Here is a 16479-nt window from a genome sequence, read left to right as displayed (position 1 = left end):
TCTGTGATCAATGTATTTTTAAAATGAATCAGTCTAACATTCTTATTCATTTCTATTTTCTGATATAGGTAAGAAAGGATAATCTTCTAGGTGCTAAAAATGTGATCACGATCTGATGGAGGGAGGTACTGTTACCTATAGAACCTCTACATGTGATAAATGTACTTATTATAGGAATGGCATGCCACCTATTGGAATTATATGATGAAAAAAAAGCAGCCCTACATTCTATCCACATGGAGTTTAGAGTCTAAGGCAGTGCTACTTAAAGTGTGGTCTGTGGATCAATCTTATTAGACTGCAAAAAGACAAGTACAGACATTGCAAGTAGTTACTGAGAAAATTTTATGGCAGTTAGACATTGCTGCACCATCCAAATGTGTGATCAAGTGAACTCATCCCATTGGATGGGGTATGTATAGAAGGATTTGCATGCTGTCAAACTTGCATGTTCTAAGTAGCAGTTTGAATGTGAATTTCATGTGGCAGGATCAAAGTACTGGTCATGGACAGGACAGGCATCAGCTTTAAAAAAAAATAAGCCGGGCTTGGTGGCTCAGCCTGTAATCCCTCGCCTTTGGGAGGATGAGGTGAGTGGATTGCCTGAGCCCGCAGGTTCGAGACCCGCCTGGGCAACTTGGCAAGACCTCATCTCTACAATAAATAAAAAATCAGCCGGGCATGGTAGCACACGCCTGTAGTTCCAGCTACTCGGAAGGCTGAAGTGGAAGGATCACCGGAGCCCAGCAGGTAGAGGCTGCGGCGGCTGGGAGTGGCCACTGCACTCCAGTCTGGGCGACAGAGTGAGACTCCAACTCAAAAAAAAAAAAAAAAAAAAAATTCCTCCCCCGACCCCAGAAAAGTTTGAGATGTACTAGTGTAGTGTTTTCAAAGTATTACAGAAAAATAATTTAATTCCAACTGAGAAAATTTGGGAACTTTTCATGGAAGAAATAATTCTTAAGGGTGGATTGGAATTTGAAGGGCAGAGATCACAACATGAGAAGAGCTTTGGAGGTAGAAAAGTACCAGGATGCCCCAGGCTCTGTTCATCACAGTTGAAGTATGATACAGAGACAGGGCAAACAGAAGCAATGGAGATAAATGTGAAAAGGTTGATTGCAGCCAGATAGCAGAGGGCCTTGAATACCACAAAAAAGAGTTATAACTTTATTTTTGAGATAATAAGAAGTTCTTAAATATTCCTGAACATAAGAGTGACATGAAGAAAAGCTTTGCTTTACAAAGAATGTTGGTTTCACTTGAACTATATGCAACACTCTGTGGCAGGAGGCTGTTAAATGAGGTAAATAATAACAGTAAAAAGGAATTTTGTAAAAAGAATCTTTTTAATGGTATCATACATTACTCACATGTCTAAGTAAATTTTTGCAAACTGAAGTCTTCCCATGCACCGTAATAGAGAAAAATACCACTTTAGAAGATCTAATCATGTATGATTAAAGTGATTTTTGAAATATCATTTCTTAACAATGACGGAGGGAACAGTCTTCCCATTTTCAGAAACTCTGATTAAACCACAGATATTAAGGGAACATTAAACCAATATACTATTATAATAACTTACACTAAAATGTCAAGTATCATCACCAAAGGACACGAGAAGCACTTTTTTCTCTCTGTTGTTCTCAGCTTCCTATAAAACTAGAATTGATCTCATTAAATGTGCCTCACTTAAGTTTCTATGTGTCACCAAAAGGCTATTAATTCTTGCTGCTGACTGAGGTGAAGTCTTTTGCAGCAGCATTAAGATCCCCATAAATGTATCATTTAAAAAATAGTCGAACCAGTAAGTAAGTTTTAAACCCCAAGGGTAAAATTTTCCAAGGTTTTAACAAATAAAATGAGGCTCTCAAGGTGTGTATCCCTCAGGAAAACATATTATCACATTAGGTTTGCACATGTGTGGTTAAGCAAATATCTAATCATTTAGCCTTCTAATTTTACTTTCATAATATTATTTTTAATTATTATGCAAGAACTATAGAACTATAAATATACCATCCTGTTCAACTGAAGGCTACACCTTTAGAATTAGACATGTTTGCAATATGATTACAATACAAAGCTAAAACATAGCAGTGTGAGTTACTGATTACAATGTATTAAAAAGCAGTAGCTCTCAATGGAGGGTGATTTTTATCCCTCCCGGAAGACACTTGGCAATGTCTAGAGATGACTGCCATGACTAGGCATATACTACTGGTACCATGATGCTGCAAAATAACCTACAATGCACAGGACAGCCTCTTACAACAGTCCAAAATGGACCAAAATGTCAACAGTACTGTGTTGAAAAGACCTGTGTGAAAGGATCACTCTACCAACATTTCCATTATTCCTCCAAGATCTTGGCATATGCTATGGTCTGAATGTTTGTGTCTTCTGCCCTCAATTCCTCTGTTGAGGTCTTAAAACCTCAAGATGATGATATCAGCTGGTGGAGCATTGGGGAGATGATGAGGTCATGAAGGTGGATTTAGTGCCCTCATAAAAGAGACCCCTGGAGGGCTCATTTGTCCCTTCCATTATCTGAGGACGCAACAAGAAGGCACCATCTATGAACAAGGAAATAGGCCTTCATCAGACACTGAATCTGGCGGCACCTTGATCCTGGAATTCTGTGAGAAATAAATTTCTGTTATTTATAAGCTCCCCACTTTATGGTATTTTGTAATAGCAGCCTGAACAGACTAAACAGCACATATAGAAATAATCACCTTAATTCATACAATCTGAAAGTCAGAAACAAAAGTTTCTGAAGATTAAAACAGAAACTTATCATACCTCCCTTTGATGTATTGAACTACTTATATCAGACTCTCTGACTCTTGCAGCCAAGAACTGAAAGTGATCCTCACGGATGCCCTGGCTCAGTTCTATTAATGTGGGTCATGTTTTCTATGCAGATATGTAAACATTGCCATCAGGAAGTCTTCAAATGGGTCTTCAGAAAGACAGGCCCAAATGAAGACCCCAAACAAGGTTCCAGGCATGTATCATTTTCTAAGTCACCAACAATTTTAAGAAACAACATTAAGTTATCGCTTTTGGGAATGTGGAAAAGAAATCCCTCTCCTTAAATGTGTACATTGATTATAAGATGTCCACCTTTTCCAGAGATGCTAAATGTGCACAATCTATACAGCATATTAAGTGTATAATGTGTTCTAAGGTCTTCTGGTAAGAAGTAGAAAGACCGAGAGGCTCTCCCTCTCAGATCCTTCCCAATCAGTGTCAGACTCAGTTATTTCCACTTGAGTCTTTACATTGTTCCTTTCCTCCTCCCCTCTCCACTCCAGAAAGAGGTGCAGGGAGCACAGTGTATCACCAGCTCCTCAGAAACAAGAACAGACTAACACAAAGCCCATAGTTTCCCTCTATTATTTTCCTCTCTTGGAATTTCTCCAAAGTCTTTGTGAATTGATTGCCATGAAGAATACCCATCCTAAGCATCAACTCAGGATAGCTACAGTGTATACCTTTATTTAGCTAAGCAGAAAAATAACCGCACTTTAAATGCAATTCAGTATAAATTTGAAATAATTTTTAAGATTCCATCTAAAGACCAGCCACACTATTTACTCATAAGCAAAAACTTACAATAAAACCTATATATTTGCTTATTGGTATATTATCTGCCTGTTCCACTAGAATTTAAGGTCCATGGGAAAAGAGATTTTGTCTTGTGTGTATTGGCCAGGTGAGTGAATGAATACCATCTCTCTATCAGCAGAGTCATCACACAATTGCAAGCACCTTATATTTTTGCACAGGTAACTGGAGACCATAGGATTCACTCCTTGTTATAAACTACTCATATTTGTTCATTGGTTCATCCCTATTAAGTCCTTCATGAGCAGGCTCCTGCCACCTGGTCCAGCTTTCCCCCATGGCTTACTCCCCCGGAGCCCCCCCCCCCATGCTCTCCAGCAACACTGACCTTGGCTCCTAGGAAGCTCCATGCTCCCTTCTACCTCAGGGCCTCTACCCTGAACATCCTTTGGCATCCCAGCATCTTCAGATTTCTACAAGGAAGCCATCCCTGATCCCACTGAGATGAGGTATAATACCTGCATTTTATAGTCTGAGTTCACTCAGCTGCAGGCAGATACCATGCCTTCCTGTTCCCACTAACATCCCCATTTCTTTTTTTTTTTTTTTTGAGTTGGAGTCTCACTCTGTCACCCAGAGTGGAGTGCAGTGGCCGCTCCCGGCCACTGCAGCCTCAACCTGCTGGGCTCCAGCAATGCTTCCGCCTTCTATCATGGCAACTGCCACGTAGCAAGTGATCCATAAACATGTAAAATAAACATGTATTGAATGAATAAGTGAATTATGTTTAGGAACATAATCTGTCACCAAATATGCAAGCCCAGGGCTCGAGATAGTGGGTGCTTAATCAACACTTATGGTTAACTGAAATCATCATTTATTTCCAGCACACTACAATCTCCTATGTCTATATGACACTAAAAATATTCGTTGCAAAATTGCTGGGAAATAAACGGCTCTATTTCTATCCTTTTTCTACACACTAACAAAAACTGTTTTTGTTTTTCACTAAATTTATTTGCTGTTTTGGCATTAAGAACATGACTGGGTAGGAAATGGTTGGCAAAGAATCAATGACTTGGATGACCAGCATTTGTCTCTATGGCTATATTTGAAAACATCTGGAAGTATCCTTTAATTATCTTCCAAATATGGGTTGTCTTGTACTCTCAGCCTCTGAGATAATTTCTTCCCACATTGTTCCTAAGTGAAAGGTATTCTGACAAAATAGGTGTTTTTTGTTGTTGTTGTTTTGTTTTTTTGACTGAAGGGAATCTGTGGGACATTGAAAATACAGAGTAGTGAACTCCCAGACTAAGAGGACTAAAATAGACTTGATTTATTTTTTTTTTAAGAGGAGGAGCAAAGAAATCTCTGGTTTAAAAAAACTGCAGAAAAATGTCATTCTGCGTAACAACCTGTAACTGAGAAGCTAGTCACCTAGGGAGCCTTGGGAAGAGTATAAATTTCTTGGGCCCCAGAAAAAACAATCTTGACTTAAGGGGGCTGAAGAGAGACACCCAAACAATAGGAAATCAGTAATAATTATAATCCTAGAATCGATTCATATACATCACTTTACAATAATTTCTTTACATATATTCTTCCTTGCTATTATTATCTGGATCTCTGCCAGATTTTTACTGGACTATCTGGAACTCTTGAACAAAATTCCAAAAAGTCCAAGAAATTTGGGTAGTATTAGCTAAGTTAGGCCCTTCTTCGGGAAAGCCCCAGATAGAAAGTTTAGCCTCTGTCAAAGAGGTCATCCTCATCCCCTACCTCCAAGCCCATAGTAGTCAAGCAGGTAGTGGCTTCTTCGCTGCCCCAAGAGCTTTTCTGTCAATTTCTCATCCAAATCATCCTCTTTGGGGTCTGACAGATGCCACGAATCTGCAGCATGAACTCCTGTGGTCTCTCTTTGCTCCGTGTAAACCAGAGATGAAGTCGAACGCCTCTGGGGCTCACTATAGAGGGAATCTACAGGTCCAGGAATTGCCTGCCCCTGAGATCACAGACACAGAGAAGAACCCACATGCTTCAGGAGGAGCAGGAAGGTCCAGAAATCAATAGCATCATACTGGTTCTCTACACCTCTATGCCAAAAGGAAGCGTTCTTATGTTAAATCATACTTATGCTTGACTTTCTTGGGGCAAAAGTCCACATTTTCCCATTATGCTTCAGTTTGATGTCAGAAAGAACCAAGGAACTAAAGCAATACTTACTGGCCATGTCTAGGGTTGTGAACTCACAAGTCATTCAACCAAATTATCACAAGAAGAACAAGCCTCTCAGGCTTCTGATCATTATCGATTTAAACACACAGTTCTACCTTGGCCTCCAGGAGAAATGCCATAGGACTGAGGCTTAGTTCTCAATGTCATGAGGGAAAAAAAAAACATTAAATTTTGCTTGACTCGACTTCCAATATTTTATCATTGTTCTGTAGATCTCATTAGAAAGACTGGACTACCAAATTTGGAATAAAAATTCTTCAGTTTCACTTTCTTGTTAGATCCGGATGGGTTATGTTGCTCATCGAATACTTAATTAAACCAGAGAGACTTAATAGGGGGAAAGGAGGTGAAATGAAAAGAACTAAGCACACTCGAGTTACATTTTACATCAACTTATCTCCCTTCCCCACAATAACAGCAAAATACAAAAGAAGGGTTTGTTCTCACCCCCATTTGTTTTATTTTTGTCATCTGTTTCTCACACAAAAGTGTTCAGCTAAGTTGATATAAGATTAGTAGCCATGCCTTATTTGCAAGAAGGCACAAAAATATTACTGAGGTCTAAACCATTCTGCCTTGCCTAAAAGTCTTGGCTCTCTCTCATCTGGAGCCATTAGCTTATTTTGAAAAATTTCCAAGAAATTCATATACTAGTAGATTTCCCTTCCTGAAAAGCCAATTTCCTAACTGTTCAGTGAGATGGTTTTTGAGACCCATATCAACAAATTAGGAAAGTAATAATGTTCCTACCTTAACAGGAAATTCACTATTGCTGGTGCTGCTGCCCTAATTACACTATAATAGAATTTCAGCAGAATCTTTTCTGAATTAAAAAACATCCCATCTACTTGCTGCACAATATCCTCTTCAGTTTTCTATACCAAATGAGTCCATTTGAAAACTAAGGAGACCATATATTATCTTTTTTTCCAGGAAGCAGCAAGCCAGGTTTTCACTTCATTATCATATCTCCTGTTTGGTTTTACTAAACCTCTTATGCTTAAATAAGATTTCCATTTAACCAGAGTCACCATAAATGAGAACAGAATTTTTTAAATTAAAATGAGTGCATGGCTTTTTTTTTTTAGTAATATACAAATTCATCAAGAGTTAAAAAGAAAAATGGGCTACCCATGATAAAGCTTTAATGATACAAGCTAGCATTTTTTTGTTTAGCAAATACAAACAGATAAACACACAACAACTTAACTTGGATATATCTTTGCATTTTGAATCATAATTTGAACAAATTTAAAACCTTTTCAAGACGTTAATAAAGCAACTCACAGTATGCAGTCACTCAGCGCCAGGAATCTCAGAGCCTTCCTCAGTATCACGACTGATTTTGTCACCAGAAGTTGAATGGCCCTGCAACTGGGATCACCCATAGTTAGTGAATATTTTACTTCAATATTTGGTGGCTCAGTAAAATGTTTAGGTAAGGCTGTTACTTTTATTTTTTCTGTAGTTGACTTTGCAAACAGGAAACAGGAAACACATTTACAAAAACACTGATGTATGTCAGCCTAATTGGTGTTTGGTTCAAAGCACACAGGCCTGAGTCTTGTACCACAGGGGTACTAGGCACAGACCTCCAATGAGCAGGAATCAGGTCTGAGCATTTCACAGTCAAATCCTTTGAACAGAGGCCGTGTAGACAATTTATTACCAAGACAAACGGGCATTCTAACATTTAGACCTTCTGGCCTTAATACAGAAAAGACTACATTTTAGAATAATTTTTATATAGACATATATATATATATAAGGTATTAACTAATATATTATATAAAATATATAAATTACTTAAAAGGATAAATTAGATTTTTTCTGGAATATATATAGAAACTATCATTCAGAAATCTTTGGTTACAAGTAACAGGAAACTCAACTCAAACTCACTTATACAAATAAATAAAAACAAGGAAATATCTTGGTTCATTGAGCTAGGGGGAAAAAAACAGATGTAGGGTTGGTCTGGGGAAGCCAGAAGTTTGCAATATCATTTGATTCTCTACACTTCTCTTGGCACAGATATTCTCTGGGAATTGACTTCACCCTTAGGTTGCTCCCATTTTGGTCCCAAAAAAATGGCTGTAGTAGTACAAGACCATGTATCTGTCATCTAAGAGGATAGTTTCAGCATCATGGCAGTCCCAGTAAAAGTCCTAAGGTAATTCAGATGGCCTTGCTGAATCAATCAATCACAGTACTCTGAGATCTAATACGTCAAACGGCTTAAACTAGTCAAGGCTTATCCTTGGAGATCAGTGCAAACAAAAATCACACAGAGAGACATTCATGGTACTTTGTGGAAAGGGAAAGGGAAAAGGAATATTGATGAAGAGGATCAACAAATGCCCACCATCACAAAGCTCGACAATAACCTGATGGTTGATATTTGATGCGCATTTATGAAAACATTCATACTTAGGTTATCTGAAGATGTCTGAAAGAGGATGATTAAAGTTCATCGGGTATTGATGATCCAATACATTTAGTTGGACTTTCTGTTAACATTGGATTTGCCTTCTGAGAAAATAATTTAAAATATTTGCATTCTGTTTATGAAATACATTTTTTTCTTTTTTTGAATCAGCATCTCACTCTGTCACCTAGGCTGGCAGGCAGTGGCACAATCACAGCTCACCACAGCTTCAAACTCCTGGCTCAGGCGATCCCCCGCCCTAGCCTCAGCCTCCCAAGTAGCTGACACTACAGGCATATTCCACCACACCTGGCTTTTTCGTAGAGACAAGCTCACTGTGTTGCCCAGGCTGGTCTCAAACTCCTGGGTTCAAGTGATCCTCCCACTTCTACCTCCTGGAGTGCTGGAATTACAGGTGTGAGCCACTGTACCCACCAGGCCTGAAATTCATTTGATAGTGTGTGAAGTACTCTTGCATTTGATCTTCCATTTTGTCATCCAAACAACTTTGTCAGTGATGGGCAGACACCCCCACAGAAAGCTTAGACAGTGAGGCAGGCACACTGGTTACTTATGCACTACCCTCTTCCTTACAGAACCTTGATTTTTTTTGGAACAGAGGTTTGCCATGTTAAAACTACAGCTGAGAATGATAGCAGGTGGATAGTTTTGGCCTTGGAGACATAAGCCAAAGTTACTAGATAAGGCTCCTGGAAAAGTGTTTTAAAAAGGATTTGGTCATTCATTTTCTGTTCTTTGCTCTTCCTCTTCTTCATGCCTAAAACACCCATGTAAAGCTGGAGGAAGAGCTGTCTATACATACAGCTTGTGATCATGAAGCAATAAGCATGAAGTCACAAGCCACATGCTGTGAAGCCCAAAGCAAGAAAAGGAGCCATGACCCTGGGCCTGGCTTGCCAGCTCCTGGGCTGTCCTTTGAGAAAAAAGAAACTCTATCTGGGTTAGTCACTGTAGAAGTGTTCTTGTTGAAGGCTGCTGAACATAATCCCAACGGATACAAACAGGTTTCTCAACCAGGTAGGATGATCACAGCTTAAATCCAGGCCTCTCAATGCCCCCATCCAGGACATTTCCAAGAAACTGCTTTGTTTATCCCATGGCAGAAGCCATACTCTACAGAGTGGCATTTTTAACGTGTACTTGTTTTTCTCAATGGATATCTTGTTTAAATGATCTGAGTCATAGTTCAAATAAGGAGAGGGGATTTATGGCTCTTGGTTTTGTTTTTTTCTTTTCTTTCTTTCTTTCTTTCTTTTTCTTTTTTTTTTTTTTTTTGACTGTTTGACATGTGACACCAAGCACCAAGCAAGAATGCCTTGGCTACAGCAAAGGACAGCTAGGTCATTTTACCAAAATTTGTTTCCAGGCAGCCTAAGGGAGAATTAGCCATCTTTCCAAGTCTCGCTGTGGATGAGTGTTTTCTTCCTTGACTTTCTCCTTCGCTCAGCTATTAAAAGATAACAGGGCTCTCACAAAGATTGGAATAACTTACTGAGCCAAAAGTCAAGAAGGAACCATATCCAAGGATCAATTCCAAAGGGATTAAGGATTTAACGGTAAAAGCTAAAGATTTAAATTTTTAGAAGAAAATATAGAAAAACATCTTTCTGACCTTAAAATGGGAGAGAAGTTCTTAAGGCACAAAAGTGCCAATCACAAAAAAGGAAAGATTGATAAATATATAACTGTCATATTAAGAACTTCTGTTCATCAATACGTACTGTAAAGCAAAAAACCTACGCCAATATCTGAGACAAGTTTGCAACACATAAAACGAACAAAGAAACAGTATTCAGATTATTTAAAGAAAGGCTGCCTGTCAGTCATAAAAAGACAACACAATAGTAAAATCGAGCAACTTCTCCAGCAGGCATGTCACAGAGGAGAAAAACATAAATGGCGGACGGGCAGATGACATGATGAGCAACTTCATTTGTAATTAGGAAAATGCAAATTAAACAGATAGTATATACATTGATATAACCACATGGAACAATTTCACCTTCTCTTATAAAGTTGAATGCTTTCATAACCTTCAGCCGAACAAGTCTACTACTACCTACATTCTCTAGTGCCATGGTTTGAATGCCGGTGTCCCTCCAAAATTAATATTGAAACTTAATCTCAAATGCAACAGTGTTAAGAGGTATGTTTTTTGAAAGACGATTATGCCATGAGGGTTCCACCCTCATGAATGGGATTGGTATCCTTACAAAGGGCTCCAGGCCGAAGGTCAGGCAGTCTTGGGCTTCTGCCCTTCTACCATGTGGAGACACAGTATTTGTCCCCTCCAGAAGAGGCAGCAGCAATCTTGGAAGCAGAGACCAGGCCTCCCAATACACTTAACCTGCCAGCACCTTGATCTTGGACTTCTCAGCTTCCAAGGTTGTGAGAAATAAATTTCTATTATTTATAAATTACTCAGTCTCGGGTATTTTGTTGTAGTAGTACAAAAAGACTGAGACATCTAGAGAAATTCTTGCATATGTGCCCCTGGAGACAGGCATAAAATGTTTATAATGGGATTATCCCAAACAGCAAAAAGTTAGATTTAGCACAACTCTATTGACAGGAGAACAAAGAAATAAACTGAGTGGTATTCATACAATGAAATATTAGACAACAGGGAAAATCCAACCATCACAGCAACAGTCAATAACTTGGGTAAACTTTAGAAACATAATGGTTGAGAGAAAGCAAGTATCAGCCAACTACATACAAGTGGTAACATTTTAAAATAAATAAAGCTGCAAAAGAGAACACAAAAAGACTCTGGCTCTCTCCCTGGGAGCTGCAGATCCCATCGTCGGCAGCCTGCGCGTCACACGAAGCTCGGCAGTTGACACCACTGAAGCATCACAGCAGTCAGGGCAGCCACTGCTGCCGCCACCGCGGCAGCCATTGCACATCGCACCACCCATGCCTGAGGCGATCCACGCCTTCCGACCTTGAAGCCCCTGCAAGCAAGATCTGCTGAGACTGCTGCCGCCACTACTGCCACCAGGACGTCCTGCCAGGCTGTGGGCCTCTTCCTGTGTGCCTTGAGGCAGCAGCTCCCATTTCTGGCTTCTTTCGGGCTCCCTCCCCTGTGGGACGACCAGCTGAGATAAAGACCATCTGGAGTGGTAAGATAGCACCACCTGCTGGCGATTCAAGGTAACAACACCAAAAGGGGAAAAACAGAAGCTTGATAAATAGACACAGGCCAGATCTGAGTGGTGAACTGGGCAGCGGTGAACTGAGTGGTGATCTGAACTGCCCTTCACAGCAGGCCAGGGGCAACTGACCCTAACTGTGAACAAATTTACCAGCCTAAAAAGACAGCTAGAAATCAGAGCTGAAAGGACATTGGAATTAAACGAAAAGTCTCAGAGTGTGCTTGTTTGGTTCTGTTAGTTTACTGACTTGATTCTATTCCTTTTGTTTTGTTCCTTTTTTTCTTTTTCTTTTCTTCTTTTCTTTTCTTCTCTCTGTAAACCATAGCTTTGTATAGAGGAATAGCACACCAATAAGGAGATTGGTTAGCTTGTATGTTAGCATCAGCATATGTTTTAGTTTTTTTTTTGTATGGGAGTTGGTTAGGTTGTAGCTGTGGTCTATTGTTTTTCTCTGTTTCAGTTTCAGTTTTTGTCTCTCTCTCCATTTGTTGGTACACTAGTCTGTTTTCCCCCTTACTCCTCTCTCTCTCCGTCCCCCTCCCCCCCACTGTCTGTTCCATTCTCTTCCCTCTGTTAACCTCATTTTATTTCAGGGAGTAAACCTACTACCCTACTTCATGGACAGATTCCAAGCCAGTGGGAAGTGGGTTTCAGATTATCCATACACCTGTTGGCAGATACCAGGACCTGCAGAGAGATTTTGAATCACAGCTCCCCCTTAAGTAAATCTCAAAACTGCAAAAAGGACTACCCCCAACCTACAGTGCAACTTCAGAATTGAACAAAGTAAGAGGATATGCATAAAGAAGAATAGGAGATTGAACAAACAGAAGTAAAAGCAACCCCTCCACTCCTGAATAACAGAATTAAAGAAGACGGTGACATGGAGGGAAGGAAAAAGTAGGGAAGAAAAAACTGCACAAATGAAGAAAAACCAAAAGAAGACTATAGGTCTCACACAGACGCCTGGGAGGTCAGACACTGAGAAAACAGACTTCGGAACACAAACAATGAAAAGCCCCCAGAATGACTAGTCACATGCAACAAGCCCAGACATCAAGACATTAATAGAGAGAATTTAAAAAATTGAGGAGAGACGAGAGGAAAATAGGAAGGAGCTGATGACAGAAATAACAGCAGTAAAGAATACTGTGATGGAAATAAATAACAAACTAATAAGCATGAAAAGCAGAATTAGCTAAGCAGAAGAAAGAATCTCAGAGCTCGAAGACCAAAACACAGAACTAACCCAAACTGTCAAAAACAGAAAAGAATCTTATAAAGACAGAACAAACCCTTCAAGAGATGAATGATCACTTCAAGAGAAAAAAACCTAAGAGTAATTGGCCTTCTCGAGGCAGAGAGAGAAACAGAGGCCACACTGGAACAAACATTTCAGGAAATCATTCAAGAAAACTTCCCTCATCTCATCAGTGATGCAAAAATTCAAACACAAGAGATTCAGAGAACCCCTGCCAGACAACAAATGAGAAGACCAACTCCCAGACACATAATAATTCACCTAAACAAAGTAGGTATAAAAGAAAAAATCCTAAAGGCAGCAAAGGGAAAAGGTCAGACTACCTACCAAGGAAGACCAATTAGAATAGCAGAAGATTTATCTACAGAAACCCTCCAGACTAGGAGAGCTTGGAGCCCTATCTTCAAAGTTCTAAAAGATAAACAATTTCAACCGAGAATAAGCTACCCAGCCAAGCTAAGCTTCATCAGTGAGGGAGAATTGAAATCTTTCCCAGAAGTCCAATCCCTAAGAACCTACACTGCCACCAGACCACCTCTACAAGAAACACTTAAGAAAGTATTGAACACAGAAGAAAAGGAAAAAAGAACAACAATGTTCTTCACAAGAGTATAGGCAAAAGATTTAAAACACACATGAACCGACTCTCAAACCAAAAGAAAGACAACACACAAACAGGAAGAACAATAACAACTCTGTAAGAACATTATGACAGGGATCAACTCTCACATTTCAATAATTAGCTTGAATATGAACGGACTAAATGCACCACTGAAAAGACATAGAATGGCAAAATGGATAAAACATCACCAGGCAACAATTTATTGCCTTCAAGAGACTCACCTCACTAGAAAGGACACTCACAGACTCAAAGTAAGAGGATGGGAAACAAATTTTCAGGCGAATGGAACACAAAGGAAAGGAGGAGTGGCGATTTTAATATCAGACAAAATACCCCTTAAGCTATCAAAAATTTAAAAAGATACAGAAGGCCACTACATAATGATAAAAGGTTCAATCCATCAACAAGAAATATCCATCCTAAACATATATGCACCCAACATAGGAGCACCAACTTTCATAAAGCAGCTTGTAGGTAAACTAAAAAAAGATATCAACTCCAACACCATCATAGCAGGGGACTTCAATACCCCACTCACAACCCTAGACAGATCAACAGGACAAAAAATCAGCAATGAGATCTGAAACCTCAATGTGACTCTTGACCAAATGGACTTAATTGATACCTACAGAACACTCCATCCAAAGACCACAGAATACACATTCTACTCATCACCACATGGAACGTACTCTAAGATCGACCACATACTTGGCCATAAATCAAGCATAAGCAAGTTTAAAAGGACTGAAATTTTACCATGTACCTTCTCGGACCACAGTGGAATAAAAATAATCATTAACACCAACAAGGTCCCCCCAAAACACACAAAGACATGGATACTAAACAGCATGATGCTAAACAACTCCTGGGTTGCTGATGAAATCAAAACAGAGATTAAAAGATACCTGGAAACAAATGCAAATGAAGAAACATCTTACCAAAATCTCTGGGACTCCATGAAAGCTGTAGTAAGAGGGGAATTTATATCCCTACAAACGCACATGAAGAAAATAGAATGATCACAAATTAACAGCCTAACAAGCCACCGAAGGAAGCTGGAAGAGCAAGACCACCAAAACCCTAATTTCAGCAGAAGAATCCAGATCACTAAAATAAAAGCCCAAATCCAGGACATAGAAGACAAAAAGATAATACAAAAAAATCAATGAAACAAAAAGCTGGTTCTTCAAAAGGATAAACAAGATCAATGGTCCCCTAGCTAGACTGACCAAGAAAAAGAAAGAAAAAGCCCAAATAAACACAATCAGAAACACAAAAGATAAAGTCACATCTGATCCTCAAGAAATACAAAAGATCATTAGAGACTAATATGTACACTTGTATGGAAACAAACTTGAAAACCTTAAGGAAATGGAGGACTTTCTGACATCACACAACCTGCCTAGGTTGAAACAAGAAGAAATTGAGACCCTAAATAGACCAATAACTATCAAGGAAATTGACTACATAATAAGAAAACTACCTACAAAAAAATAACAAAAACCCTGGACCGAATGGCTTTCCAGCAGAATTCTACCAGACATTTAAGGAGGAGTTGATTCCAATCCTACTGAAGGTATTCCAGGCAATTGAGAAAGATGGAACTCTCCCCAAATCATTTTAAGAAGCTAACATCACATTGATACCAAAGTCAGGTAAAGACCCAACAAAGAAAGAGAACTACAGGCCAATATCTTTGATGAACATAGAGGCTAAAATTCTCAACAAGATCCTAGCAAACCGGATTCAACAACACATCTCAAAAATCATCCATCATGACCAAGTAGGCTTCATCCCTGGGATGCAAGCCTGGTTCAACATTCGTAAAACCATAAATGTAATTAAATACATCAACAGATGTCAAAACAAAAACCACATGATTATATCATTAGATGCAGAAAAAGCTTTTGATAAAATCCAGCACCACTTCTTGATAAAAACCCTCAAACATCTAGGCATACGGGGAACATACCTCAAAATAGGAAAGCCATCTACGAGAAACCCACAGCCAGCATGCTCCTAAACGGACAAAAACTGGAACCATTTCCCCTGAAAACTGGAACAAGACAAAGATGCCCACTCTCATCCCTCCTGTTCAACATAGTATTGGAAGTCCTGGCTAGAGCAATCAGAGAAGAGAAGGCAATTAGGGGTATCCAAATAGGAAAAGAGGAAGTCAAGTTATCTCTCTTTGCAGATGACATGATCGTGTACCTTGAAAACCCAAGAGAATCTGTCAAAAACCTCCTTACACTGATAAAGAACTTTGGCAAAGTCTCAGGTTATAAAATAAATGTGCAAAAGACAATCGCATTTCTTTACACCAAAAATAAACAAACAGAAACCCAAATAAAAAGCACAATTCCATTCACAATAGCCACACACAAAAAAAGAAAGAAATCCCTTGGCATCTTCCTAACTAGAGACGTGAAAGACCTTTACAATGAAAACTACAAAACACTGCTCAAAGAAATCAAAGATGACACAAACAAGTGGAAAAATATCCCATGCTCATGGACTGGAAGAATCAACATTGTGAAGATGTCCATCCTACCTAAGGCAATCTACAGATTTAATGCAATACCCATCAAATTACCAGCAACATTTTTCTCAGAGATAGAAAGAACAATACAGGAATTCATATGGAAATACAAACAACCAAGAATAGCCAGAACAATCCTCAGCCAAAAAAAACCAAAGCAGGTGTTATCACATTACCAGACTTCAAACTTTACTATAAAGCTACAATAATCAAAACAGCTTGGTATTGGTACAGGAACAGGCATATAGACCAATGGAATAGAATTGAGATTCCAGAAGCAAAATCTCAATTTCTCAAGTAACTCATCTTTGACAAAGCCTCCACCACCTACCACTGGCGAGAGGAGAACCTATTCAGTAAATGGTGCTGGGAAAACTGACTAGCCACATGCAGAAGACTCAAACAAGACCCCTATCTATTCCCATACACAAAAAATAACTCTAAATGGATTAGAGACCTAAATGTAAAACTTCAAACTATAAGAACCTTAGAAAATGCAGGACATACCCTTATGGAAATTGGAACTGGCAACCAATTCCTGAGCAAAACCCAAAATGCCCAGGCCATCTTCTGTAAGCTTCTGCAAAGCCAAAGAAACCATCAAGAGAGCAGGGAGACAGCCCACAGACTGGG

The 16479-nt window shown here is 39.2% G+C and overlaps 1 protein-coding gene across 3 annotated transcripts in view; it reads right to left on the bottom strand.

Annotated features, from left to right (window-relative positions):
• LOC103268813 (neurocalcin-delta) overlaps positions 1-16479 on the bottom strand; it is a 334704-nt gene that overhangs the window by 194218 nt on the left and 124007 nt on the right. For 2 of the 3 annotated variants that reach the window (XM_008066404.2, XM_008066405.2), the window contains exon 2: positions 7102-7188. The exons of the other annotated variant lie outside the window; for it this stretch is intronic. The gene's annotated coding sequence lies outside the window, so the exon portion shown is untranslated. The remainder of the gene's footprint in view (positions 1-7101; positions 7189-16479) is intronic. 3 annotated transcript variants of the gene reach the window in all.

Source organism: Carlito syrichta, unplaced genomic scaffold (assembly GCF_000164805.1).
Source record: "Carlito syrichta isolate Samal-C Ts95f unplaced genomic scaffold, Tarsius_syrichta-2.0.1 Scaffold308917, whole genome shotgun sequence".
NCBI classification, from domain to species: Eukaryota; Metazoa; Chordata; class Mammalia; order Primates; family Tarsiidae; genus Carlito; species Carlito syrichta.
The sequence above is the reverse complement of the archived record's forward strand: the minus strand, read 5'-3'. Positions and strand labels throughout refer to the sequence as shown.